This window comes from Calidris pugnax, unplaced genomic scaffold, assembly GCF_001431845.1.
Source record: "Calidris pugnax isolate Ruff unplaced genomic scaffold, ASM143184v1 scaffold14, whole genome shotgun sequence".
In the NCBI taxonomy this organism is placed as follows: Eukaryota; Metazoa; Chordata; class Aves; order Charadriiformes; family Scolopacidae; genus Calidris; species Calidris pugnax.
In genome coordinates this window covers 11,604,723-11,630,042 of record NW_015090793.1, presented here as the reverse complement: position 1 = coordinate 11,630,042, position 25,320 = coordinate 11,604,723, and the positions used below count along the sequence as shown (strand labels likewise).

Below are 25,320 nucleotides of genomic sequence, written 5' to 3'. Positions count from 1 at the left end.
CGCAGGCGCGCTGCCTCCTCCTCCCCTAGTGGCTGCCGCGGGGAGGCCGGCGGCCGCGGCGGCAGCTCCCGGGTCCCTTCAGAGCCCAGCGAGCGCGGCTCGGGCCGGCAGCGGGAGGCGGGCGGCGAGGGCGGGAGGCGGGCGCCGGGCGCCGTGCGAGGGAGCCGCGCCGCACACCCAGCCCGGCAGAACCGTCGCTGCTGCTGGAGAGGAGGAGGAGGCGGAGGAGGCGGCGGCGGCGAGAGATTCTCCCACCCCCACCCACCGAGCCGAGGTGAGGCCAGGGCAAAGCATCCTCCTTTCTTCCCCTCATCCCATCCTCCCTTTCATCCTTCCTTCCTCCCCCTCCGCCCTCCCCAAGCTCCTTCCTTTCATCCTCCTTTCCTTATCCTCCTTCCCCCTTATCTCGCCTTCCCCTCATCCTTCCTTGTGCTTCCTGGTCCTCCTTTCCTTTCTTCTCTCCTTAGCCACCTTTCTTCACTCCTCCCCATCCCCCAGACTCCTTCTGCCCCTACCCACATTTCACACCCAACAGAAATAAGAATCATGCCGCCTTTTTTATTTATTTTTTATTTAATTTATATTTCCTTTTCCTTTTTTAAATGCAATATTCATTCTCACCCAGTGAAAGAGACAGAGAGAAAGAGACACAGTCGGTCACAGAGATAATCCCCTCTCCTTTAAAGAATGGATTTGAATTAATGGTCATTTTGTGGTGTGTGTATTATGGGAAGAGGGGGATTATATTTAGGGAAAAAAAGAAAGGGTCAAAGGTGTGTTGTTTCACTTATTCAGCTATTTACCTAGCATCACTTCGAGGTGAAACCTAGCTTTGTGTTATTTTAAGTCTGTTCTTTTATTATTTTTTTTTTTAATTTTCTCCTTTCTTCAGGCATCAGAGGTTTCTTCCTCCCTTTTATCCATCCACTGTGCGTCTCTGTAATTTACAGTCGCTGCTGCTGCTCTGATTGTCTCAGCTGGGCGCCGGCGGGGAAGGGGCGCGGGGAGCGGTGCCGTGCGGTGGGGAGGGGGCAGCGGGCACCCGCAGGAAGCAGCTTCCTCCATCCCTTCCCTCGAGGCCTCTTCCAGGGTTTGAGACCTTTCAAACCACCCACTTCGTATCCCATCTGGAATCCAGCCCAAAAGGTGCCAGCTCCCATCAAAGGATTTGCTCCGGTGGCAACGAGCGAAAGTTTAAATTGCGGCTTTGTATTTTTCGTGGAGCGTGCTGGGGATGGTGAAAAGCTGCGTGGATGTTGCCTGAAAGGCAGTGGGCCAAAGTGTCTCTTTGTATGGCTTCTGGAGTGGAAGAAGTTTTGCTTCGACATGGTGGCGGTGGTGGGAAGCGGCGTCGCTGCTGCGAGACTTCCCTGGGCTGCCTTGCCTGTTTGGGAGTTGGCGTTGTGGATGTGTGTACTTAGGGGAGCCTCCATACACCAAGGTTTTGGGAAAGTAACTTTTACGTATTTACGGTGAGGTGTAGTGTGTGAGGTGAGGGGTAGGTAGCATGCACCTGCTTCTCCATAGATTGGAGGGATGAATGTACTCCCTTGTGCCTTGCCGGTTGTGTGCGATGCCTCTTTTCTTCTTAAGGTGATGCTCAGTCAGTTGAAATGATCAGTTGGTGGTTGTATTTCTCTTTTCGTCAGTTGTTTAGTGGTAGAATGTTTATTTGTTTGTTAGTGTGCTTCATACAATTTCAGCCTTTTTTAAGCTTCCATTTGCTGAATTAGAAGTTTGTTTATACTTCATCAGGTAGGTAAGTTTCAAAACCCCTCTTGTTTTAGAAATCTTTAGATACCCCAGCAGCAGATACTGTAGCAGAATTCTGTTAGCCTGAATAATATAAACACACGCATGTTGTATACTGTCTTGGCATGTATCCCCTAAGAAATATTGATTCTGTTATCTTGTCAAGATTGCAGCGAATGCTGTGTGTTTTGAAGTATAATGTAGATATACATATAAATAGGGTTAGTCTTAAATGATGTTGCTGATGCAAACAACAGATCTTACTGGCTTTGTGGCTGTTACAATGCTTCTGGTTTTCCTTTTTTGGCTATAGTGTCTATGATTGATACAATGTATTGTAGCAGGCTTTTGATACTCCAGGTCAAACAGAAGTCTTTCTAGAGAAGAAAAAGTACTGACCTGAGGGATGAACTTTTGCACTTAATTGCATAAATCATTGTTTACAGAAATAGCGCCTCAGCTGTGTACAAGATAGGGGTAATTCCATTAATGGGCTCTGTTGATGACAAAAGCGTCAACAGGAAAGCTCCGGTGTCACCTGAGCCCTTACATGGCAATGCAACCCTGAAAACTCATTCTTTAATATTAACGTTGAGTGTGTATGGTACTACTGAAATGCCTTTGAAACACTAAAAACCAAGAGTATTAAGATTGAGACTTTAAAGTCAAAGGAAGCAATTAGATCTTATGCTCTGACCTCTTGACTGTTATAGTCAGTTGGATTTTATCCAGTTACTTTTGAGTGCAATAACTTGCCTTTGGCTGAAACATATTTTCCAGAAAAATTGGAATTTTGATCCAAAGACAGTAAGAGGTGGAGAATCTGCTGTTTATTAAGTCATTTGGCTTCAGCTTCCGGTCGCTGGTTACTGATGTGCCATTCTCCACTACGCTAAAGAACTCAAACTGTTTTCTTACCAGGGAGGTATTTATCTGCTGTAACCTAGTATTCCCTCTCTTTTCTATTTGGAAAAAAAAAAACAACAAACAACCAAAAACAACAAGCAGGCTAAAATTCTTTAAATTTGTCACTGCATGCATTTTCCTTACAACTCAGTTTCTGTGGCTTTTTTTCCAAATCCACTTCTCAGCATTTTTGTGAAAACGTGAGCTGGATACAGCATGCCTGTGCCTTGTCTCAGGGGTGTCTTGTGAGTTTGAATATTACCTCTCTAGTATTACTCTTCTGTTTATACATCACATTTACATATTAACCCTTCACTTGCAGCACTGCATTTTGATTTCCTTTTCACTGGCTGCACTCACTGTGGCAAACCCTTTGCAGGGCTTTTTCTTTCCAGAAGAATTCATCATTCTATAGACTGGTGTGTGTTTCTTGATTGTGGCTTTATAAATTTGTCTGTGGCCTTTTTTTTGAATGTTTTGTTTCTGGCATAGGTTGAATATACCAACCACTCCTGATTGCTTTTTGTAATTCATTTATCTCAGCTACGTAGCATTCTATCAATTTATAACTTGTGCAATTTTTGTCACAATTGATGGTGTAGACTTACAAATAATTGAGGAAGTGTTTTGTGGTAGTGGCCCTGCCTTTGGGGAACTCCATGTTAATTCGAGTTATGTTGTGATGTGTTCTTCGCAAAAGCTGTTTTTTTTTCTTTCAGAGATGTCACTGAACTAGTTCTTAACCTGTTTAATTGGTACTATTTTGTCATCAGTCTGCTATAGAGTACTACACCAAGTCCCACGGAAGTTTATACATGAATACGGATGTTTTTACCAACTGGAAGTATCAACTGTATCAAAGAATAAAAGGAGATTCATTTAAGAAGATATATTTTCCTTTATTTTGCTTCATATTATTTGTTTTATAGCTCTGATATATCAGTTGAATCTCATAATTTTTTTCAAAAAATGATTGTTTTGCTCAGGACTGCCATTGTTCTAACCTTCCTAGAGCTGCAAACACGGTCTCACTAGTTCTTTTGGAGTGTGGTTGTAAAATTAGCATTCATTCCAACTTCTGAAATTTTCCTGGTATTTTCAGAATTGCTAAAAATTCATGTTGGTGGGACAGATATCTTGGACGCTTCTGTGAGAATCCTCTTCTATGGTGATCTTTGGTCTTGTGGAGCAAAAATATTTGTTGCAAAGTAGTATTGTTTTAATGCTGTACTTGTAATGGACTGAAGTAAGTCATCCTTCTCGTGAGGTACCAGCAAATGATCTCACTTCTTTAAAAATGAAGAATTACTTATTCTAGTAATCTGCTTTTTTGTGTTCTAGTATCAGCTCTTTTGCTCTATTAGTGTAGATCAGAGTGCCTGTTTAGTTGAACACCTGTGTGAGGGCTAAGATTTCTTTTGTTCTTACAAATCCCCACTCTTTTTTTTTTTTTTTTTTTTCCTGTTGCCAAGAAATATCTTCATCCTCACACTTCAATTTTTTACACTTACTGTTTCAAAAAGTATGACTTTGTTATTCCCTAATACTTTTCTTCCTGTTATGTATAGCTGCTTACTTCTAATAGTAGTATTTATTGAAATCTGTTTTGTTGCCAAATTGTAGTAGTTATGACAATGCCTTCTAGGTATTACATGCTGTCTGAACACACGAGTATGAGATATTTGGTTTTTTTTCTGTGTACAATGACACAGCCATACAATTTATTACATTTCAGAGCAGAGTAGGCTTTTGCTTTTGATATAACATGTTTCGAGGCCTGGCTGAAGAAAGCTAAGCTCTTTATTTTCTCCATACTTTGTTCATAGGCAGTACAAAGCATAGGACATACTTTCGTTTTAGATATAATACCAAATGGCATTGGAAATATGAAAAGCAAGTATACAGAAATAAATAATACAATATGTAGTTGGAAATATGAAGGGCAGGCATACAGAAATAAAGAATAAAAACATTAGCCTAACAGTAATTACAGTAGTAAACTTAGGTCATAATTTAATTGGAGTTTTTGCGGCTCAGGTCTGTAGAAATTGTTCCCCTAAAGTTAATTTGAGGTAAGATGCAAGAAGATATTAAAAGAGCAGAATTGGAGGGGAAGATGAAAGTGACGAGAGAAAGTTGTGTTTTAGAGGCTAGCTAAGAGCCGCTTCTTGACTAAAATAAACTTGTTTATTTTGTATAAACATAGCATTTGTTAGGATAAACTTTCTTGAGGAATTAGATAAACAATAAAGTGTATCAGTTCACCAGTGAGAACTTTCCCGAGGCACAGCTTCCAACACAGCAGGTTTCTGCAGGAAGCAGAAGTGGCTGAGGCTCAGGTCCCTCTGTGGAGCTCCATTATTGATGGTTAAGGTCCTCCAGCTGAATCAACAACATTGTGAAACTGACTGTGATCAAACTGCTTCTAAGTCCAGCATGCCTTGAGCATTGTTGGAAACTAAGGAGACAAAACTGTTTAAGGCTGCTGTAAAAAACAAGTTGAAGACATGACAAGAAAGAACAGAAACTAGGTTTTGGCCTATTAAAAGAAGTTGTTAATAACTAACTTTTTATTGCATTCCAGCTTCTTCCTGTCTTACAGGAATTCATAATACATCTAAATATATCTCAAAGAGTGATAACACTATTGTATTGAGTCTTCAGTTGAGCAGGCTCAGCCCTCTGCGGATGTAAATGAATTTTGTCTCGGGTTTCTGGATAAAAGCTCTACATCTCAGTTTTCTATTTGGTTTCCTCAACATTATACATAAGCCATATAGCGACTACTAAGATATCTGGTTCCAAATAATGGTTGTATACAAGAAGGCATTCTTGAAGATTTTCAAACAGTAAATAGATTGAAGTCGTATTTACACAAAAAACCCACCAGCTGCTCTAGGAAATGAACTCATCATGGGCATCACTTACCAGTACAATTGGTTTAAAATCAGGATTTTTGTGTTATGGAAAATTCTTGTCTTTGGGAATAGCGTTTTGTTTTGGATTGTAACAAGGTGGTGAATGAAAATTATTTCCCCAAGCAGGAATATCCCCATCACCCACCAACCCCCGATATAGATATATTGTTTCAAATTTCATATCCTGTCATCAGTCAAAGCATGTCAACTTAAAGGGGAGCAGGAGGAAAGCTTTCCAATAGTTATTCATTGGATGTATTGACAAAGCACACTTTTCTTTGAAATACTTATACTCAGCTGAATCAGCATTTCTGATAGCAAGTTGTGTTTTTTTCCTTTGGAATATTTTTTGGCTAGCTACACTTTTCATTCACATCACCCCTTCCATTAGTACTCTAGTGTTGAGGACAGTAGAGAAACGTTTTCAACATTGCTGCAGAGACTGCCCAAGTTTTTAAGCTTCTGAAGTAATGACAATTATTCCATTAAGTGAAGCTGAATCCTGTAGCAGTAAGAACATCTCACAGGGTTTTCATTTGAGAGTAAAGTAAAATAGTAGATTTTACAGTTATAAAAAAGAATCTCTCTATTCAGAGTATTTTAAAGTATTTTTATAGATATTCCAATCTTTTGTTATCACTGGTGTTAAATAATAATGTGACATTTCTTTCTCCTGTGTACTTGTCCTTTTCTTTGAAGCTATGTATTTTAAAAACAAGTATATGTTACATCATGCTTAAAGTAGCCAAGAATATTAGAACAGAAGACAATTTGAGTGTAAGTGAAAGTTACATTCTGAATACACTTTTATAAGCAGAAAGTGGATGTGTTTTTCGTCAGGCTAGGCTCCCAGTTGTCCAGGTGACTTCTGCAAATGGGGCTTAACCTTTTAAGTTAACTTAAAGCTTCTTGCAAATGGATTAATTAGTTTGCCCTTTTCTACAACTACCCAACCTTAATTTTTAATACTCTGTTATTTACTAACAAAAGCCAGTCCTCTATATTCCATTGAATCTGTCTTTACGGAAAGTTTCCATTAAAACAGCAGGGACAGGTAAATCTCTTGATTCTCCAAGTTTTACTTATAAGAAATAGATCAATAGTAAATATTTTATTCTTTATATTTTAAATAAAGGAACTGAGTCCATCCTGTGCAGAGCTGAGAAAACCACTTTTATCAGTTCTCTAACTCTTCTCAAACATCAAAAGAAACTCCAAAAGACCTCTTCCTAAAGATTTAACTTTCTAGTTAGATTATGGGTAAAATACTGCCACAAAATTTTAGTAAGCAGTGGTTTTATTTCTACTGTAGTATCATAATGTTCATAGCAATAGCTGTGTCCTTTCCAGAGGAAATGCATTAACATGAGTAAAACCTCTTGAAAAAGGCATAAAAAATATTTGCAGTTTTAACTTGCTCAAATAATCTGAGGCAGACATATTTATCTGATGAGATATTTTTTGCTTGTTCACTGCTTCTGGAAAAACATTTTGTTGTTTGTTTCTTGATATAGTAAGATATCCTCTTTAAAGTTGTTCTGTAACTTTTGGGTCAGTTTAGAGATTTCTGTTAGCAAATAGCATTAAGTAAATGACTGAATATAAATAAATAGAGAATACGTTTGATGTCCTCTGCCATTCAATATTATCTTCCTTGATAATTATTATTATATATATATTATCTTCCTTGATGGGTTACCTATGGTTAACTCTTCGTGTGTGTTTGTATCTGTACTGTTACATGTCCCCTACTGCATGCAATATTGCATCTGTAAGCAAGGTGGGGCTAATGCATGGAGGTGAAATTTGTGTATGGCCAGTGTAGTGTAATACAGCATCTGATAACTTTGTTAGATGAAGGAAGCATAATATACATTTCCTGTTAAGATAAGTAGATCTCACAGTTAAACTCATGGAATTAAAAGCTGCAGTTGCTTTAACATATGCCACTGTATTTTTTAAGAAACTTTGAATTTAGAGCCTAATTACTACTTTTGTTTTCTGCGTCACTGTAAAAAATATGATGAAAATGGTTCTTTCAGTTTTCACCAAAACATAAAGGGATTGAGTTATAACTTTCTTTTTATTGTGCCAGAATATTTAAGTAAATTAAATTGTCGTCTGTGCTTGATTTTGATAGAGAATTTATCAAAAAGCTTCATAAATGGTTATCCGATGGTTACGAATGTTGACTGTTGAGATAACAAAAGATTGTTCAGCCTTTCAATAAAAGGTATGAAACAGATGCCAATTAAAATTTGAAGTAAGAAAAATCCAGAGTAAGTAGGAGAATAGTTCTTCCATTTGTAAAATATAAGATAGTGGGTTAATTTAATTCTTGCAATTCCACAGATAAATCTTTAAAGTGAAGTTACAGAATTGCAAAGAAACAACTACCATTTGTTACCAGTTAGAAATAAACAACTGCTGTTTGTTACCTAGTGCCTTTATTTTTGATTGGGTCAAAGTGAGAGAGATTAGTGTATTTTTATTGCAGCATATGAACTCATTTCTAGTTCTTATACAAATAGTCTTGAGTGCTTACTATAATCACGTCAGAAATGCAAATTCAGAAATACAGCTGCTTAGTCTAATTTTAAACATATCTATTATCTCTGTAATCTACATTTCCAGTGCTTAGATGCTACGCAGAAATACTTCGAAGAAAAATAATTTCTCAGGAAGTCTATGAATGAAGAAGGATGAGGCTGTGTAGGGGTGAAACAGGAATAAATAGATTCCTGTTGGCTGGGAGCACGTTGCCCCAGAAAGGAGTCAGAGGCCTCAGCAGTACGCAAGGCTGTCACTTGTACTTGGGTGGGCTGCCCATGCTTGCTGTAAAGTTCAAGCCTATTTCATTCAGCTGACAAAATGTTTTGGACTTGCTAAGTATTGTTTCTGGGTCACATCTGATATCTAGTGCGAACAAGACATCAAAAAAAAAAAAGAGAGAGAGAGAGAAAACTGTTGCTGTCTTACGATTTAATTTTTCTTGCGTGGGTTAGGGAGAATGCAGTGCATGGCTAAGACAGCCAGCATACGGGATCCATGGATGCTTTAATCTGCTTTTTCACTCTGAAATGTTTTTAGGTGACTTCCATCCTGGAAAAAAGAAACATACACAAATTCAAACCCTTGCATTCAGGCCTTAGCCCAGGAAATATTGTGTCAGTGCAGGTCAGGGTAAGAGAACTGTACAGGTGCTTTCTAGGGGCTAAAGAGCACTTGGGACACAAGTCCTGAGCAGGATTGTCTTCTACTCATGCTCTGTTTGTGTGGAAACCAGCATCAAACCTTATACAAATTTTATCATACCCCTGCATGCTTTCCTCATCTTCTAAATAACTTAAGTGCATTTCCAGAGTATTTTCTACCACCTTACAAATACTTTTTGGCTTGCCTTGTTCTAATTCTGTATGTACTACCAACAATATTTTTGTTTACAAATTCAGCCTAAGAATCAGAAAATATGTAGGGTATCTAAGTTCAATATTTACCTTCAGTTGGCAGGATAAGAATTGGCATTTTGTTATAGTAATATATATACTATATATAAAATAATATATAATAATATACTTAATTATAATTTCTTTAATGTGATCTGAGAAACTATCATCTTGCTTCTTGTGGAGTCTTCTTGGAATGCCAGCCAGAGGTATTGTATGGTCCCAGGTGATCTCAAATGCTGCAGAATAACCTAATTTACATGACAGAGTAATACGGAAGCATACATTTTGTGCAAACATAGCCAAAATTCCTTCAGAATTAATGTCTTAGAGTATTTGAAAAAGCTGAGTGACTGTAGTCATGGTGACTTTTTTTGGCTTTTAAGTAGAAACATCACTGATTACTAGCCTTCATGTGAGCCTTAAGCTGGGTACCAGTTCAGCAAGCTACAAATCTGGTGGCAGCAAAAGAAAAGTCATAGATGTGTGGATAGATTCAAAACATGAAAAGCAGTATGGTTTGGATGCAAAAATAGCAGACTTGCAAATAAAATTAGGTTGAGAGCTGTAATGATGACACAAAATGCTTTTTTTTGAGGCTTCACGCTCCATGTTCTCTTTGTTTGCTACTAGTTTTAGAACTGTTTTGGCTTGACAGGCACTCAGAAGCTGTGGGAGTCTGACTTTGGACTGACAGATCCTTCCAAACTTGGTTGCATCCTAAGGGTGGAGTCAGCTTAACTTTATTTTAATTGTTTTATGGCTTCTGGGTTCATTAAAATGATGCAGAAATCCACTGACAACGTGAGTGTGTTCAGTTCTCCTGTCAGCTTCATGAGTTTATTTTTGCTGGGAGGTTGACAGCTGGCCAAAGGAAACAAACAAAAAAAAATTTACATAGCCCAAGAACAGCTTCTTGGCAAGTTTTGCATGAAAAGGAGGAAGGGGAAACACTACAGATGGCTAGCACTCTCTCTGCACCGTAACAGTGTTGGAGTTAGTGGGAATCTCCAAGATTTTGGGTGACCTTGTCCGTTCAGCTCTTGGCTATGCTAGTTTGGATGTTTCTCTTTCATTGCTGTTCTTCATTAAAAAGTTTTTTCCATAGAGATGAAACAAAGATCATGTAAGTGAGGAAAGAATTGTGAAACCACTCTTTAAAAATGTATTTTTAATAATTTCCACCTAGCTTTAATCAGAAATAACTAAAAAACGCTTAGAATTGAAGTCACCTCTTAGAATTACAGCTAAGGTGGAGGAAATACAGGCAAAGAGTAGCTGCTGTGCAAAAGGTCTGTTGCCAGAAAACTTTAACCAGGTGCAAGTACTTAGAGCTCCTTTAAATGAGAGGAATGCATGTAAATAATAATAGTAAAAAGTGCTGTGTCTTGAGCAGATGAACTTCCTTCATGCATGTAAAAAAAAAAAAACCAAACAAAAAAACTACAAACCAGCCATATTGAATCTTAGCTTTGGTGTTCACATAAAACTCCTTTTGAAGTCAATTAAGTTTCTTGAATCTAAATATGTTTCCCCGGTCTCAAGAAATGTGGAAAACACGAGAGATACTTCACAATGACCAAGTAGATTTATTTTACTGGTGCCTCTTCTAGCATTGCAGATGGGTTTCTGGGTATTTTAGCTAAGGGACTAGTTTGGGTGTTCAGATTATGCAAGATTAAATCCCTGATACTTTAAAAGTAATTGCTGAATTTCCATTAATCTTGCAAAGCTCTTACCCAATACTCTGGAGCTGACTCTGCCTTTGGTTGTGGATTTTGTCTCTACCTTCTAAGTGTAGCAGGAGTCAGTCCTGTATGGTATTACAACAATACATAATATGTTGCTTAAATATCTGGAAAATTTAAATGCTTATCTGTGCTACCTTATAGAGCTGTCATGAGTTCTAATTGTATCTGTTACATGCTCTAGAAGGCAAATGATTTATGCCAGCAGGATGTTTTTTAACATTTCAACAGTTTAAAAAAAAATAAAAAAAAAGAGGAGCAACAATAATTGTCCAGTACATCACCTCTTTGCATCTGATTTCTCATCTGCTGCAACTTTACACACTGCTCAAACTTTTATTTTAATGAGCTATTTTTTTGTTTATGTTCTGATCTAAAGATAGCTTTTTCCTCTGAAGTGAGAAACTTGTTCTGTCATATCGGGACAGCTGAAACACTACAAATGGACTCTGTTACCTAAACACGAGCTCGTAGCATGCTGTTGTAGACACCTTCAGTTTGCTCTTCAATTATATCTCATGCAGGTCCTCTATCATATATGTCACTGCTGTCTTGTTTCTGTACGACATCCTGGCATGTAGTTTATCTCAGTGACAAAAAACCCCAAATGTATCAGAGCACTGATGTATCAGAGTGATGAGTTTCATTGTATTTATCTCAAATGATGCTAATGTGGGTGGGAGAGTGCCATGGGAAGAACCACAATTCCTGATTAGTCTTTAGTGTGGCAAGGTACATTAAATAGTTATGAGATTTGGTGAGAGTACTGACATTTCAGAGATCCCTTGGATAAGTGGAAGTAGGGAGAATTATGAATGTTGTCTTCAAATTCTGTGTATTATGGGTGTGTATGTATCCTGTAAGCAGAATATCCTGTATGAAGAATCTAAATTTTTTGTGGGCCTGTGTTTCTAAATGCAGGCAGTACTATGGAAAATATTACAAGGTGAGATGCAAGATAGATCGAGAATGGTGGTGATAGTCAATATGTTGGAAAGGTTTCGTTATTCGTTTCCCTAGAAGAATTTTTGTGTCTGAAGAACAACTATTGCATTTTCATTTTTGCATCCCACTAAATAAAATAGATGAATTTGATGAAAGTTTGTAATCGCTTAGATTTCTTCTGTCACAATAGTGATTCTACTATGTGCAGTCCTTCCACATATTTAATCATCATTAAAGAAAGTGTTGGGTTTTTAACCACGTTTATCAAGGTACTCTCCTTTGAAAGTGCAAAACAAAACAAATAACCCACCACATTTTACTTCTGTTATAGAAAATATTTGTCTATTGTCATTCCTGAACTTAAGTCCAGAAAGTGTATGTCTATATAGTTCTAAATAATTTAGTGAAAATTGTGTTAAAAATTATAAACATTTGAATGTGTTAAAATTTAGGTTTGCAGAATACTGTGAAAAAGGCAAGAAATAGACAACCTTATTTTTATTAAAATAAATTATGTATGCTTTGGGTGATTGCCAGATATCTTAGATGTTAATATAATGAACAGTCCACTGCTGAACTATTTTGTTTTAAGTTATGTTCTTAAGACAAAGGAAAAAAATAGTTTTTAAGAGCTGTATTTCCATGAAAACTGTTAGCAAATGCTTAGCAGTGTAGTAAGGTCTCAGTAAAATGTTATCTGTTCTTCCTTGTGTTTTATTTCAATACAACTGAACGTTAGGAGATGCTTTTTTTGTTACACACATGCTCAGAGTTGCTACAGTCCAATATTTACTGTCCTATTGCTATTTTTGTTAGTGCTTTTTGTGGTGAAGGCTTGTGATTTCATTAACAGATATTTTAAAACTCCCAAAACTGAAGAGAGGGCTAAATAGAAAATAATTCTGTTTTCCATGTAGATAAGCACAGGAATACATGAATAAAAATCAGGTTGGCCTCTCCTCCACGCTTCAGAAGTCTCCTGCATGGCTTTATGAACCTTTGGAAAATTGGCCCTGCTATCTTCAGTTTTGTAAATAATTAACATTCTCAGTGTTGTTAGTTTTATCAAAAGTATGTTTCTAGATTAATTGGCAGATAATAGTTGCAGTTCTTAAGAGGCTTTTCTCTTTTTTGTTGTTTTTATCTGTATTTCTGGCATAGGAGTGTTGCCACTTCTCTTCTGTGAGAAGCCATACATTGAATGAGGCAATTTTAATAATTTTCACAGAATTTGAACTTGTGTTAAGTTGTGATAACCCTTGAAACCCAAACATCTATCTTATATGTGAACTCCACCTATAGTTTCCACAAGTCATCTTAAGAGAGCTGCTTTGTGACTTGTGGTGTCAGAACACAGGGTTGTGTTTGTTCTTTGAATTAAGCAACAGTGATTAAATTACACATGCTTATGTGATCCCTATTTTTCCTGCCTAAAGAACAGTATGGTAACCTTATGTTGACACTATAGAGAATGTGTGCTTTGTTAACTGCGTTTGAGATCTGCCCCTGAAGTTAAATCAGAGAGGCACTTGTTCTAAACCATCGGCTTTGTTTTTTTGGGTTATCACAATCAAATCTTGACCTTTACTACTTTAGGTGCATTGTGGTAATTATTCTTCTTGTATTCGTTTCGTATGATTTGCTTAATATAAGGGAACAAACCCGTACTACATTTAGTCTTAAGTGAAAATAAAAAAAATGAGTTACTCTGGAATGATGACAATGAGCTGTTTATTACCACAAGCTGTGTATTTATTTTCTTTTAGTTAGAAAGCAGTGATTTGTCTGAATTTTTTGGAGTGGTTTTTAAGTGAATAATGATATAAGAGCCTTCTTACTTGAGGCTTCTTATAAATGTAGTTATTTATATGAGGAAAAACTGTTCAAGCATGGATTATTTATGTAGGGGAGAAAACTGGCTCTGGATTGATATAATTTTTCTTTCTCATCTTCTCTGAACTAATTTGTTTTCTCTGTACAGTGAATGCTTGATATACTTGGAACTTTGTTTTAGACACTTAGGAGCATCTTGTACCGTCTCCCTTGATAAAATAATCCGAATCAGACCTCATCTTCTGTTCTTCAAGGCAAACTTTGTTCCCTCATGGCTTCAAAGAAGAGTGTTATGGCCTTTCCCATTTCATTTTTAGCAGGCTTGGTTTCCTCGTACATTTAAAAAGTAGAACTGATATTTTTTTTCTGGTTCAGTGGTATTGGCATGTTCTTTTCTTAATTTCCGTGGGTTTTTTTCCCCCACAACAAGTGAGAGATGGATGAGAAGATTAACTGCACTTTTTACACCACCCACCCCCACCCCCCTTCCCTCATCGTTTCTCTTTTGACGGTAGTCCTCTCCTCAGATAATCCCTAAGCCTGGAGCCTGGGTTCAGCCCCCCAAAGTGAACTGTGACGTGAATCCACCCTGTTTATCCACCAGATTATTTCAAAATTGGTAATTCTGCCATTGGGAATGTGCAGTCATTGGTAAAAAGAACGTCCAAACGGCTTTCCTAAAGCGTTGTTAATCATTGACAGTAAACATAAAGAGAATATGTAGAGGATTTTATATCAATAAAGACCTCTCCTACCTAGAGCCAAGAATGACCTAATTTTTTTTTAGATACACCAGCAGGATCTGTCTGTAAACAGTTTCTAAGCAACAGCTGCCTGTCCTCTAGAAAGAATGTCACTTTTTATCCGTTTCTCCTGGGTTTTACAGCCCTTCTGCCCAAATCGGTGCCCTAGATTAGGGGGGAGACTGAAGCAGTCTTGTCAGCAGAGAAGGTTCTCCTTTTTTTCTAGTAGCAACTATCTGTGGTTCACTGAGGTGTGTTTAAAATTAAATAACTGTCTCCTTTATTGTTGCTTTCCCAACAGCTTGCTGTCAGAGTCCAGCACTGTGACTTATTTCCGTGCAGTTTCATAAATATTCTGTAATGATCAAAGAACCTTTCTACTTTCACTTAAATCCACGAGGTGACAAACCGGAAACAGCTAAATAATTATTTTTTTTTTTTTTTTAATGATTACATTCTTTGGACTGGTTTTAAGGCAAAAACTGAGTTTTCCCCACAGCACAGCAGGTCTCTTTCTTCATCATGAGTTGTATGGCTTCTGTCTCAAAGACTGGTGTAATTTGGAGGCAGAGAAAGCAAGAGCCCTTTGGGATCAGATTTTTATTACCTGAGAGCCTGCAGCTCAAGTGACCAGTTTTCGGAGAGTTACCTGCATTAAGCACTGTTGAATAATTTGCATCTCGAGGTCATGCAGTAGCAACTACCCAAGGAAGAGAGCTAACCTTTTCCATGGTAATATAGTGGTAAATGGAAAAAAAAAAAAAAAGGGAAGAGAGAAAGACTAATCTCACTGGACATTGTAAGCTCTTGTGATCAATTTTAAACAGATATTATCTGAAAATAGCATTCATTTTCTTTTAGCCAAAGATCCATATAAGATGAAGTATATAAAAATAATTTTTAGAGGGATTTTTGTTTGTTTTGGTTTAATACCAGCATCTTTTAAAAGAAAGTTAATGTGGCAGCTGTGGAGATCAAATAATTGGTTCGGGCTATTAGAACTTCCAAAAATTGTAAATGTCAAGTTCTCCATTTTGCAGCTATCTACCATGTTTTGCCTTAGCTGAGACTGCTTTCGAGGTGGGGAAACGGATCTTGTAGAGCACAGATCTTTCCTGTTGGAATGGAATACGATCATAAACTCATTTAGTAAGAAGTGAGGAAGAGTAAGCTGCAATTTGTCTCCCATTATTTGCCAAGTAACTCTAGAAAAGGTGCCTTCAGGAGGTTGCTTACAGAAAAAGCTTGAATTTTAACATATGGACTCCATACTCTGGTTTATGAGTTGTTTTTGCTGACTCTGTGAGCCAGCAAAAGTAAACTTTCAGTTCTTTGAAGATTTGGGAGAAACAAGCGTAGCCTCATCAGTTACCACGTAATGGTAGGACCTACATAAGTGTATTGTTCATTTTACTTATTTATATTTAAATTACTTACTCTTATTTGCTACTGTTAGAGTTAAATAACATTTCAGTTTGAAAAATGATCTTGCTACTTTTACTAACAGTGCCTGAAGAGAAGGCCTGTGGATGTTGGAATCGGTTAGATTTGAGTAATAGTTATGATTGATAATATAGGCTGTAGCCTATGGCCTGATTTAAGGGAATTGTAGAGCTTATTTCTTCCTCAAAAGAAGTAAAATCATAGGTCTTTGTCTGAGTGCTTTTGAGAAAAAAAGAGATCTCTGTATATATTTCCTCTGTTATTGCAAGAAGTTGTCTTGTTTCTTACAACTGTCTTTATTTCCTTTGTTTGATTTGAAATCAGAGATTTCTGCTATGTGCAGAATGGGGATGTAAAAAGTAATTGAGGCATTTTTCTGGCTTGCATTAAGAAATCAAAAAAGAGTAGAAGGAATTCTGACTTATGAAAGAGAGGTTAGATGCTATTATGTGCAACTGGGAAACACAACAAGAAAGACAGTTTGAAATACCTGTACGTTTAAAAAGCTAACATTAAAGTAAAAAAATGTTGAGCAAGAAGACATATGAAACATAATCTTTTGAAGAAATTTCTATAAAAATGGCAATAAAACTAAGATTTGTGACATTCTTACTTTTTAGGGGCTGCTAGCATGGCTTCCTGACAAATAACATAAAAGTAGACTGTGATGAAAGACTGAGAGTAAATTCTGGTTTTTACTGTTTTCAACATTCTCACCTTCTCCATTACATTTTGGCCAAGAGTAGTGTATTGTTATAAAATTCAGACTAAAAGTAAGCTTTTATGGCTTTGTTTATTTCTGTTCATTTCTTACATAAATGAAACAGTAATCTCAGTCCATCACTTTCAATAATTGGTTGATATTTCCCTCTAGGCCCTCTTGGCCCAAACTTACTTGATAATTTCTCTTTCATGTAGTAATAATTCCTTATTATTATTATTTCACTGTTGTTCTCTGAGAAATGGATAAATCCCTATGAAAGTATGTCTTTGTTACTAAATATTCTACTGTATACAAAATATTATTCTCTGAACAAGTAGAATTCTTCCATCTTTTGCAAGCTCTTAGTTTATACAAGACCCCTCCCTTCTAGTTAGCAAACTATTGTATCTCTGTTTCCTGCATATATTAGCAAAATGTTTGAAGACTGAAGGGAGTGAACACGCAGTGAGTCAGCTTCTGTTGAGAATAAAACCTGATACATTTGTGAATGAAATCTGGCTTGTGAAGTAGAGCATGTAGTTTCTTATTAGTGTCTTCTGTGGGGTTTGGGTTTTTTTTTTTTTTTATATTTTTGCTTTAACAGATGTGCAAGTTAAGAAAGTTTTAATTAGACTTGGGAAATGCTTTCTAAACATTTGTAATTCTGCAAATATTGCGATAAATTTGATTTAGTAGAACTTTATCGTGACTAGGAATACCTCCTTGAGGTGATCTGAATAATTTTTGGAGGTGTCTCTTTTGACAATATTTAAGGAACTTTGATTCCTAAATCTACACACAAATGCTAGGATACATAAAAAGTTTGAAAGTGAACTGAATGCGAAAAGCCTGGTGAAGCTCCCTGATAATTAAGTAGCTTGTACTTGTTAGAAAAAGTACAGGATTTTAGCTGAAATGTGAGTTGATCTGATGACATATATGAAATGCCAAAGTCTGCGTAAATATGTTGTACAAAGATTTCTGCAACTTAGAAAATACTAAACATGGTGATTACAGGCAAAGCTAATAACAAAATCATAGGTTGGAAAAGACCTTTAAGATCTTCAAGTCCAACTATTAAACTAGCGCTGCCAAAACCGCCACTAAACCATTTCCCTAAGCACTACATCTACCCCTCTTAAAATAACTTCAGGGATGGTGACTCAATCACATCCCTGGGCAGCCTTTTCCGATGCTCGACAGTCCTTTCGGTGAAGAAATTTTTCCTAATATCCAATCTAAACCCCCCTGGAGCAGCTTCAGGCCATTTCCTCTTGTCCTATCACTTGTTATCTGGGAGAAGACACAGATGCCTACCTCACTACAACCTCCTTTCAGGTAGTTGTAGACAGCTATAAGGTCTCTCCTCAGCCTCCTTTTCTCCGGGTTAAACAACCCCGGTTCCTCAGCTGCTCCTCGTAAGACTTGTGCTCTAGACCCTTCACCTCCTTTGTTGCCCTTCTCTGAACCCACTCCAGCACCTCAGTGTCTTTCTTGTAGTGAGAGGCCCAAAACCAAACACAGTATTTGAGGTGTGACCTCACCAGTGTGGAGTACAGGGGAATAATCACCTCCCTACTCCTGCTGGCCACAGTATTTCTGATACATGCCAGGGCGCTCTTGGCCTTCTTGGCCACCTGGGCACAATGCTGGCTTATATTCAGCCGTCTGTCCACCAACATCCTAGGTCCTTTTCCACCAGCCAGCTCTCCAGCTACTCTTTCCCAAGTCTGTAGTGTTGCATGCGGTTGTTGTTACCCAAGTGCAGGACTTGGAACTTGGCCTTGTTTTAACCTTATACCATTGGCCTTGACCCATTGCTCCAGCCTATCCAGATCCTTTCATAGAGCAATTCTATCCTCAAGCAGACCAACACTCCTGCCCAATTTGGTGTTGTCTGCAAACTGCAAACTGAGAGTGCACTTGATCCCTCATCCACATCATTGATAAAAAAATTAAACAGAACCAACCCCAGTACTGGGTTGGGGAACACCACTTGTGACAGGCCGCCAACTGGATATAACTCCATTCACCACCACTCTTGGGGCCCAGCCCTCCAGCTGTTTTTTTACCCACTGATGAGTACTCTGTCCAAGCCATGAACAGCCGGTGTCTCCAGGAGAAAGCTGTGGGAAACGCAGTAAAAAAACCCCTGGTATTCTTTCTGTAACAGTAGTTGAAAACAGTACATGTATGAGTTAACTCATCCCTGGTTATTCCATCCTAGCCTGTAAGAGCCAGCAGTTTATGGAGTTTCTGAGTCTCAGGTCAACTGGACAATAGTTTTTAATTGATGACAGATGTGTTATTGTTTCATAACTTTTCTCATTAATGTTACTTCTATCTCTGAAACATCCTGCTACGATTGGTTCCGCAAATCTGAGGGAAGAAGTACTGCCTATTTTTGATACTTAGAAACCTGATGGCTGAAGAATCTGAGGTTCATTTAAGTTCTTGGATCATAGGAAATATTGTGAGTTTTACTCATCTCCGTGCTGTCTTCACGTGATTTTTAATTGTATTTCTTCTCTGTGATTTATACTGAAAATTGAAGACTGAAGTGTGTTTAGACTCTCTTGATATGGAAAGCATTCAGTACCTGTGATCATGGAGACTTTATGGATGTATCTTCTAGTTCCACCGGATAGTTGTGGTAGGTAGAAGTGTACATGGCATTAAAGATGTAGATGTGCGGTAGATTTATACATACATACTATATATACATATATAGTGATGTACAAGTATTCCTGTATTCCCTCAGACCCCCACTTTTCTTGTCCACAACAAAGCTGTGCAGAAGTGCTGGTTGTTAGACGGCTTCTAACTGTGACTCCAGGATCAGTTGCTGACTTGAAGCCAATCATTTAATATATGAAGCAGGATTGCTTTTCCCTATGTTATTTCCCATATTTTACAGTGGTGGAAAATGCATTTTCATCTGCCATCTTTGCCCCTGGTCACTAAGCTTGATAAGATCTGAAATTCTCTGTAGTGGGATTTATACTGAAGTATTCTGCTGCTATCATTATTATTATTGTTGTCGTTAGCAAATAGTCACTTCACTCTTCACATCTGCTTTCCCAAGTGGTGGCAGGAATTCAGTCAGTGGACTAGTGATACTATACAACGTATGTATGAAGATGTGCTTTACCTTCCAGAAAGCTTAGAATAAACAAGTTAGATAAACAAATTAACTACTTTAATAGGCAATATATTTTTTTTGTTATGGACTGAAGTTCTGCGATGAAGTATGAAGAGCTCACTGACAATGAGGCAGAAGTCTGTCTGAGGACAGCTTTACTGAGCTGTTGTTAGGGATCACAGAAGAGGAAACCTCCTGGTTTTGAATAAGCGTAGGGCTAAAACCATTTCTATTGAAGACATTTAAAACAATGATCATATACCTTTTTGTTCAAAGCCTTATAGGAGGTGGGAAAAAAAGCCAAATTCACTATGGTAGTGTTTAATTTTCAAAAGGAACAACATATACAGGGAGACATGCTTAAAAGCAAATTAAAAAAACAAAAAAACCAACACAAACCACTAAAACACTAATTTATTTTGTTTTTTTGGTCTTAAGAAATTTCAAGGAGGTTAGTTTTTTTTTTTTTTTTAATGATTACATTCTTTGGACTGGTTTTAAGGCAAAAACTGAGTTTTCCCCACAGCACAGCAGGTCTCTTTCTTCATCATGAGTTGTATGGCTTCTGTCTCAAAGACTGGTGTAATTTGGAGGCAGAGAAAGCAAGAGCCCTTTGGGATCAGATTTTTATTACCTGAGAGCCTGCAGCTCAAGTGACCAGTTTTCGGAGAGTTACCTGCATTAAGCACTGTTGAATAATTTGCATCTCGAGGTCATGCAGTAGCAACTACCCAAGGAAGAGAGCTAACCTTTTCCATGGTAATATAGTGGTAAATGGAAAAAAAAAAAAAAGGGAAGAGAGAAAGACTAATCTCACTGGACATTGTAAGCTCTTGTGATCAATTTTAAACAGATATTATCTGAAAATAGCATTCATTTTCTTTTAGCCAAAGATCCATATAAGATGAAGTATATAAAAATAATTTTTAGAGGGATTTTTGTTTGTTTTGGTTTAATACCAGCATCTTTTAAAAGAAAGTTAATGTGGCAGCTGTGGAGATCAAATAATTGGTTCGGGCTATTAGAACTTCCAAAAATTGTAAATGTCAAGTTCTCCATTTTGCAGCTATCTACCATGTTTTGCCTTAGCTGAGACTGCTTTCGAGGTGGGGAAACGGATCTTGTAGAGCACAGATCTTTCCTGTTGGAATGGAATACGATCATAAACTCATTTAGTAAGAAGTGAGGAAGAGTAAGCTGCAATTTGTCTCCCATTATTTGCCAAGTAACTCTAGAAAAGGTGCCTTCAGGAGGTTGCTTACAGAAAAAGCTTGAATTTTAACATATGGACTCCATACTCTGGTTTATGAGTTGTTTTTGCTGACTCTGTGAGCCAGCAAAAGTAAACTTTCAGTTCTTTGAAGATTTGGGAGAAACAAGCGTAGCCTCATCAGTTACCACGTAATGGTAGGACCTACATAAGTGTATTGTTCATTTTACTTATTTATATTTAAATTACTTACTCTTATTTGCTACTGTTAGAGTTAAATAACATTTCAGTTTGAAAAATGATCTTGCTACTTTTACTAACAGTGCCTGAAGAGAAGGCCTGTGGATGTTGGAATCGGTTAGATTTGAGTAATAGTTATGATTGATAATATAGGCTGTAGCCTATGGCCTGATTTAAGGGAATTGTAGAGCTTATTTCTTCCTCAAAAGAAGTAAAATCATAGGTCTTTGTCTGAGTGCTTTTGAGAAAAAAAGAGATCTCTGTATATATTTCCTCTGTTATTGCAAGAAGTTGTCTTGTTTCTTACAACTGTCTTTATTTCCTTTGTTTGATTTGAAATCAGAGATTTCTGCTATGTGCAGAATGGGGATGTAAAAAGTAATTGAGGCATTTTTCTGGCTTGCATTAAGAAATCAAAAAAGAGTAGAAGGAATTCTGACTTATGAAAGAGAGGTTAGATGCTATTATGTGCAACTGGGAAACACAACAAGAAAGACAGTTTGAAATACCTGTACGTTTAAAAAGCTAACATTAAAGTAAAAAAATGTTGAGCAAGAAGACATATGAAACATAATCTTTTGAAGAAATTTCTATAAAAATGGCAATAAAACTAAGATTTGTGACATTCTTACTTTTTAGGGGCTGCTAGCATGGCTTCCTGACAAATAACATAAAAGTAGACTGTGATGAAAGACTGAGAGTAAATTCTGGTTTTTACTGTTTTCAACATTCTCACCTTCTCCATTACATTTTGGCCAAGAGTAGTGTATTGTTATAAAATTCAGACTAAAAGTAAGCTTTTATGGCTTTGTTTATTTCTGTTCATTTCTTACATAAATGAAACAGTAATCTCAGTCCATCACTTTCAATAATTGGTTGATATTTCCCTCTAGGCCCTCTTGGCCCAAACTTACTTGATAATTTCTCTTTCATGTAGTAATAATTCCTTATTATTATTATTTCACTGTTGTTCTCTGAGAAATGGATAAATCCCTATGAAAGTATGTCTTTGTTACTAAATATTCTACTGTATACAAAATATTATTCTCTGAACAAGTAGAATTCTTCCATCTTTTGCAAGCTCTTAGTTTATACAAGACCCCTCCCTTCTAGTTAGCAAACTATTGTATCTCTGTTTCCTGCATATATTAGCAAAATGTTTGAAGACTGAAGGGAGTGAACACGCAGTGAGTCAGCTTCTGTTGAGAATAAAACCTGATACATTTGTGAATGAAATCTGGCTTGTGAAGTAGAGCATGTAGTTTCTTATTAGTGTCTTCTGTGGGGTTTGGGTTTTTTTTTTTTTTTATATTTTTGCTTTAACAGATGTGCAAGTTAAGAAAGTTTTAATTAGACTTGGGAAATGCTTTCTAAACATTTGTAATTCTGCAAATATTGCGATAAATTTGATTTAGTAGAACTTTATCGTGACTAGGAATACCTCCTTGAGGTGATCTGAATAATTTTTGGAGGTGTCTCTTTTGACAATATTTAAGGAACTTTGATTCCTAAATCTACACACAAATGCTAGGATACATAAAAAGTTTGAAAGTGAACTGAATGCGAAAAGCCTGGTGAAGCTCCCTGATAATTAAGTAGCTTGTACTTGTTAGAAAAAGTACAGGATTTTAGCTGAAATGTGAGTTGATCTGATGACATATATGAAATGCCAAAGTCTGCGTAAATATGTTGTACAAAGATTTCTGCAACTTAGAAAATACTAAACATGGTGATTACAGGCAAAGCTAATAACAAAATCATAGGTTGGAAAAGACCTTTAAGATCTTCAAGTCCAACTATTAAACTAGCGCTGCCAAAACCGCCACTAAACCATTTCCCTAAGCACTACATCTACCCCTCTTAAAATAACTTCAGGGATGGTGACTCAATCACATCCCTGGGCAGCCTTTTCCGATGCTCGACAGTCCTTTCGGTGAAGAAATTTTTCCTAATATCCAATCTAAACCCCCCTGGAGCAGCTTCAGGCCATTTCCTCTTGTCCTATCACTTGTTATCTGGGAGAAGACACAGATGCCTACCTCACTACAACCTCCTTTCAGGTAGTTGTAGACAGCTATAAGGTCTCTCCTCAGCCTCCTTTTCTCCGGGTTAAACAACCCCGGTTCCTCAGCTGCTCCTCGTAAGACTTGTGCTCTAGACCCTTCACCTCCTTTGTTGCCCTTCTCTGAACCCACTCCAGCACCTCAGTGTCTTTCTTGTAGTGAGAGGCCCAAAACCAAACACAGTATTTGAGGTGTGACCTCACCAGTGTGGAGTACAGGGGAATAATCACCTCCCTACTCCTGCTGGCCACAGTATTTCTGATACATGCCAGGGCGCTCTTGGCCTTCTTGGCCACCTGGGCACAATGCTGGCTTATATTCAGCCGTCTGTCCACCAACATCCTAGGTCCTTTTCCACCAGCCAGCTCTCCAGCTACTCTTTCCCAAGTCTGTAGTGTTGCATGCGGTTGTTGTTACCCAAGTGCAGGACTTGGAACTTGGCCTTGTTTTAACCTTATACCATTGGCCTTGACCCATTGCTCCAGCCTATCCAGATCCTTTCATAGAGCAATTCTATCCTCAAGCAGACCAACACTCCTGCCCAATTTGGTGTTGTCTGCAAACTGCAAACTGAGAGTGCACTTGATCCCTCATCCACATCATTGATAAAAAAATTAAACAGAACCAACCCCAGTACTGGGTTGGGGAACACCACTTGTGACAGGCCGCCAACTGGATATAACTCCATTCACCACCACTCTTGGGGCCCAGCCCTCCAGCTGTTTTTTTACCCACTGATGAGTACTCTGTCCAAGCCATGAACAGCCGGTGTCTCCAGGAGAAAGCTGTGGGAAACGCAGTAAAAAAACCCCTGGTATTCTTTCTGTAACAGTAGTTGAAAACAGTACATGTATGAGTTAACTCATCCCTGGTTATTCCATCCTAGCCTGTAAGAGCCAGCAGTTTATGGAGTTTCTGAGTCTCAGGTCAACTGGACAATAGTTTTTAATTGATGACAGATGTGTTATTGTTTCATAACTTTTCTCATTAATGTTACTTCTATCTCTGAAACATCCTGCTACGATTGGTTCCGCAAATCTGAGGGAAGAAGTACTGCCTATTTTTGATACTTAGAAACCTGATGGCTGAAGAATCTGAGGTTCATTTAAGTTCTTGGATCATAGGAAATATTGTGAGTTTTACTCATCTCCGTGCTGTCTTCACGTGATTTTTAATTGTATTTCTTCTCTGTGATTTATACTGAAAATTGAAGACTGAAGTGTGTTTAGACTCTCTTGATATGGAAAGCATTCAGTACCTGTGATCATGGAGACTTTATGGATGTATCTTCTAGTTCCACCGGATAGTTGTGGTAGGTAGAAGTGTACATGGCATTAAAGATGTAGATGTGCGGTAGATTTATACATCATACTATATATACATATATAGTGATGTACAAGTATTCCTGTATTCCCTCAGACCCCCACTTTTCTTGTCCACAACAAAGCTGTGCAGAAGTGCTGGTTGTTAGACGGCTTCTAACTGTGACTCCAGGATCAGTTGCTGACTTGAAGCCAATCATTTAATATATGAAGCAGGATTGCTTTTCCCTATGTTATTTCCCATATTTTACAGTGGTGGAAAATGCATTTTCATCTGCCATCTTTGCCCCTGGTCACTAAGCTTGATAAGATCTGAAATTCTCTGTAGTGGGATTTATACTGAAGTATTCTGCTGCTATCATTATTATTATTGTTGTCGTTAGCAAATAGTCACTTCACTCTTCACATCTGCTTTCCCAAGTGGTGGCAGGAATTCAGTCAGTGGACTAGTGATACTATACAACGTATGTATGAAGATGTGCTTTACCTTCCAGAAAGCTTAGAATAAACAAGTTAGATAAACAAATTAACTACTTTAATAGGCAATATATTTTTTTTGTTATGGACTGAAGTTCTGCGATGAAGTATGAAGAGCTCACTGACAATGAGGCAGAAGTCTGTCTGAGGACAGCTTTACTGAGCTGTTGTTAGGGATCACAGAAGAGGAAACCTCCTGGTTTTGAATAAGCGTAGGGCTAAAACCATTTCTATTGAAGACATTTAAAACAATGATCATATACCTTTTTGTTCAAAGCCTTATAGGAGGTGGGAAAAAAAGCCAAATTCACTATGGTAGTGTTTAATTTTCAAAAGGAACAACATATACAGGGAGACATGCTTAAAAGCAAATTAAAAAAACAAAAAAACCAACACAAACCACTAAAACACTAATTTATTTTGTTTTTT

General features: G+C 37.6%; 1 protein-coding gene across 2 annotated transcripts in view; it reads left to right on the top strand.

The window, feature by feature from the left end:
• The first annotated feature begins 127 nt into the window (after nucleotides 1-127).
• CTNNA2 (catenin alpha 2) overlaps nucleotides 128-25,320 on the top strand; it is a 512,036-nt gene continuing 486,843 nt past the window's right edge. Inside the window, exon 1 of one of the 2 annotated variants that reach the window (XM_014966824.1) lies at nucleotides 128-274. The gene's annotated coding sequence lies outside the window, so the exon portion shown is untranslated. The remainder of the gene's footprint in view (nucleotides 275-25,320) is intronic. The other variant, XM_014966827.1, reaches the window with a different exon arrangement.